We start from the raw sequence: 4,779 nt of genomic DNA on the forward strand, positions 1-4,779 counted from the left end.
AACCTTTCCACTTCTTAGTGTTATGGCCTTGCACTCTCCCCTTGGGTTAGCCATGGTGTCACTAGGAAAGGTATGTGTGGACGTAGGTATTTGCTTAGATAAGCTCCCCAATTGTGCCTCCAAATTTGAAATCTCTGCCCCTTGATTCTTTATGTTGGATCTGAACTCTTCCTGGTTAGCATCTATCTTTCTTCAACCTGCAGCTGTCTGTCCAGGATAGTGGAGATAGTTTCGGTCATTTGTGTTGACAATTGTGCTATGGCTGCCTCCAATTTTGAGAAACTGCTGTTAGTTTCACATGGTTGTATGGTGGGGGTTGATGTATCTTGGTGCTGGCTGTTGTGTGTTTGCTGTGTAGAGTGATATGACGTGTTTTGTGAGTTATGGTAAGGTCAGTTGTTGCTTGATTGGTGGTTGGGGTTGTGGTTGTTGTGATGATTGAAGTGGTATGGTTTGTGATCTTGTTAGTTTTCCCACCCAAAATTTGGGTGGTTCTTCCAACCTAGGTTGTATGTTTTAGAGTTTGGATCATATGGTGGTCTAGAGGGATTGGTCACATAGTTTGCCTGCTCCTATTTACATTCAACTTCTGGTGTATCTTTTTCTTGAGGTGGTTCTTGAGCTTGGACAGCTAAGACTTGGCTTGCCTCCACCTTCTTGGTTAAGGCTACTAATTGTGCTGCAATTGCCTTTTTTTATGCTAACAAGGCATCCATAGAGTTGAGTTCCAGCACTCCTCTCTTTTGAGCTCATTCTGAAGCATAGAAGTACTCATTTTTGGCTACTGTCTCAATAACATCTATGGCCTCTTCAATAGTTTTCTTCTTCTTGAGTGAACCCCCCTAAATAGTGGTCCACAGTTTTCTTTGCTTCATATGATAGCCCTTCATAGAAGATGTGTAGTTAAACCCATTCGTTGAACATATCCGGAGGGCACTTCCTTGTCAAGTCCTTGAACCTCTCCCAGGCCTCATAAAGTGTTTCACCATCTTGCTGCCTGAAGGTTTACACCTCAGTTCTCAACCTATTGACTCTCTGTGGAGGGTAAAATCTTGCTAGAAATTTATTCACAACTTCCTCCCAAGTGGTCAAGCTCTCCTTAGGGAATGCCTCCAACCACTTTGTTGCCTTATCTCTGAGTGAGAACGGGAATAAGAGTAGCTTGTAGGTATCAGGATGTACACCATTGGATTTTACAGTGTCGCATATCCTCAAGAATGTAGTGAGATGTTGGTTTAGGTCCTCTTGGGCACCCCCTCCATATGAACAATTATTCTGAACAAGTGTGATGAGTTGAGGTTTCAACTCAAAGTTGTTAGCATGGATTGTTGGCTTCAGAATGCTGCTACCACAGTTTCCTGGATTTGGATTGATGTAGGAGCCTCCAATATGATTGCTAGCTTCCTCTCCAACATGGTTATGCAACTCTTCCTCCATAGTAGCTCCAACTTCTTCCTCCACTACTTCCTTTCCAACTATGCCTTTGCCTCTTGCTTCCCTCCTTAATCTAACGAAGGTCCTCTCAGATTCACTATCGAAGGAGGATAAAGTCTCTCCCCTTCTACCTGTCATACATTCAACAAATAGCCAGCAGAGGACAAGTGAAGTGAAAACTCTTGTTGAGGTTAGTGGTTACCTTGGTTGATGAAATTGATCAAACAGTTAATAGAGCAGTAAAAAGCCTAAAAAAATATGAACAATAAATAGCTAAAATGACTAAAGAAAAAAAAAACAAAATAAGAAAGAAGAGAAAAGAAACTTGAAGGGAAATAACAAGGTAATTAAAATGCTTAATCTAGCTCTCCAATCAATTTAGTAATTGTCAAATTCAAACCAATCCCCGGCAACGGCACCATAAAACTTGATGACCGGATTTCACACCCCACAAAATTTTTATTGTGAATTCGTTCTTTTGTCAAGAGAACCAAAATTATCATCAAGTAATAACCCACAATGGAGTGGGATCGTATCCATAGAGATTGGTAGATTTGAGCAATTTTAATCAATTGGTGAATTAGTCAAGCTGAGAAATATAGAGTATGATTACAGAATTGTAAATGAACAAGAAAGTAAATGACTCAAAGGTAAAGGGAAGAAGTAAAATGCATAAAAGGAAATGGCAAGAAGGTAAAGTGCAAAATCATAAATGACTTAATTGTAAATGGGAGTGGGGATTGACAGAATTGTAAAGATAGTGATGCGTGAGATCCTTGTCTATCTTTTTCTAGTGAATTTGCATCTAATTTATTGAGTTTAATTAAGAATTAATTATATTTTAGCCACTATGGATGCTATTTTGAATTTTGTGCAATTTTATTTATTTTAGGTTGCATTCCGATGGATTTGATAAAGTTTTTGCAGAGAAAGAGAAGAAACCAAGGAGATGACCAGCGAATACCGACGCGGACGCATGGCTCAAGCGACTGCGCGGAATGGAGGAAATCGCAATGACGTGATTGCGTGCCTGACGCGAACGCGTGGACTGGAATATGCAGAAATGACGCGAACGTGTAGACGACGCAGACGTGTCACATAAGCGATCTGTAGAATTAACAGAAAACGCTGGGGGGCAATTTCTAGGTTGTTTTAACTCAGCTTTCAGCCCAAAAAACACAGATTAAAAGCTACAGAATGGACAAATCAAGTGGTCCCCACCCATCAACTGAAGACTTGTTAATTAATTCGAATTTAAATTCTAATCTTATTTTTAGGAAAAGATATTATTTTTAATTTTAGATAATTAGATTTTAAATTTATTAGCATTAGTTATAAAAAGGGATCTGATGCCATCAGATAGAAGAGAGTACATTTTTACCAGAACCCTTATTTTTCTTCTCTAAACCATGAGCAACTAATCTTCCATTGTAAAGGTTAGGAGCTTTGTCTATTTGTATGGATTTATTCATTTGATCTTTCTAATTTAATTCATGTTTTGATTTATATTTCAATAATTGTTTTTGCTCTTTATTTTATGAATATGGGTGGAATGGAAGTATGACTCATGTTCTAATTGAGTTCTTGTAAAACATGGAAAAGCTCTTTACTTGAACAACAGCTTGAAAATATATTATACTGAATTTCTAATTGTTTGTACTTAACAGGATATGTGACATATAATCCCCTTATTTTTGGATAATTAGGATTCTTTTGGCATATAAACTAGAAATTGATTATCACCCTCTAATTGGAATTAATTGACCAAGGAATTGGCAGTTAATGAATTTTAGAGGAGACTAGGAAGGTCTAAGGAATTAGGGTCTAGTCATACATAGTTTGCCATGAATTAAATCTTGCATGATTAAAATAGTTAGTGTTCATACCTTGGTCGAGCTGTCCGACCCGGGATGTTCTATAAACAAAGCGACCGACCTCTTTAGGTCAGGATGACCCGACCTCTTCTCAAAGAGCTCGGCCAAGTCACAGGAAAGCCCAATAAAGGGCCCAAATAGAGGAACACGACCCCAATCCAAAGGCAGCCCAAGCCTATAGAGATAAGGGCGGTTCCCATGAAAGATAAAGATAAAGATAAGATAAGATAACCAATTTATCTTATCTGTAAAGGTCACTCTACACCATTATAAACACACTGGAGCACCCAGGTATAACTCATACTCCAATTCTACTCAATACCTGCTTAATACCCTTGCTAACTTAAGCATCAGAGTCCCTTGCAGGTACCCCCCACCCTCCGGGGACGAAGGAATCAGCACCGCCACCAGGCCTAACAAGTCGGACACAACAATTCCGACCAATACAGAAGATCTCATCCGAGATCGACCTATAGTTTCAGGTAACCCTCGGAACATTGGCGCCGTTGCCGGGGAACCTGGAAGTCATCCCATCACCATGGCGGACGACCATGACAACGACCACACCTCAGATCTAGAGGAAAGAATGCCGCATAAAAACGTGGACAGCACACCAAAAGATACTTCCCAAATCGACAACAAGAAGAACTCCCCAAACGAGGGAGCCATGGATGCATTTCAAGACTAGTTAAAACAACTTGAAGAAGATACCCTACGTCAACGAGAGGCGGAGAAGGACCTATAAAGGGAAATAAGGCGACGCTGGGAATTGGAGAACAAACTCCTAAAACTTGAAGCTGATGTCAAGACTAAAGCCAGCCGATCCACTCTTGAAGATAGTGCCCGCAAGGAGCAAGACCCATTCACCAAGGAGATTGGTGCGCGAAATTGTGAACAATACTTTTCACAACTCTCATAATCCCCGGTCATGAACCCCAAGAACTTGGTGTTCAATACCATGGCATTACACAACTTCGCACAACTAACCAGCAAGTGCACTGGGTCGTCCAAGTAATAAACCTTACGCGAGTAAGGGTCGATCCCACGGAGATTGTTAGTATGAAGCAAGCTATGGTCATCTTGTAAATCTTAGTCAGGCAAACTCAAATGATATGATGATGAACGAAAATAACATAAAGATAAAGATAGAGATACTTATGTAATTCATTGGTAGGAACTTCAGATAAGCGTATGAAGATGCCTTCCCTTCCGTCTCTCTGCTTTCCTACTGTCTTCATCCAATCCTTCTTACTCCTTTCCATGGCAAGCTTATGTAGGGTTTCACCATCGTCAATGGCTACCTCCCATCCTCTCAGTGAAAACGATTGCATATGCTCTGTCACAGCACGCGAAATTCAGCTGTCGGTTCTCGGTCAGGCCAGAATAGAATCCAATGATTCTTTTGCGTCTGTCACTAACGCCCCGCCTGCTAGGAGTTTGAAGCACGTCACAGTCATTCAATCATTGAATC

The 4,779-nt window shown here is 40.4% G+C and overlaps 1 non-coding gene across 1 annotated transcript; it reads left to right on the plus strand.

Moving 5' to 3' along the window:
* The first annotated feature begins 919 nt into the window (after positions 1 to 919).
* LOC127747047 (small nucleolar RNA R71) lies at positions 920 to 1,026 on the plus strand. The gene has a single exon (XR_008008852.1). It is a non-coding gene; the product is annotated as a small nucleolar RNA R71 (small nucleolar RNA).
* Positions 1,027 to 4,779: the final 3,753 nt, after the last annotated feature.

This window comes from Arachis duranensis, chromosome 4 (assembly GCF_000817695.3).
Source record: "Arachis duranensis cultivar V14167 chromosome 4, aradu.V14167.gnm2.J7QH, whole genome shotgun sequence".
Taxonomy (NCBI): domain Eukaryota; kingdom Viridiplantae; phylum Streptophyta; class Magnoliopsida; order Fabales; family Fabaceae; genus Arachis; species Arachis duranensis.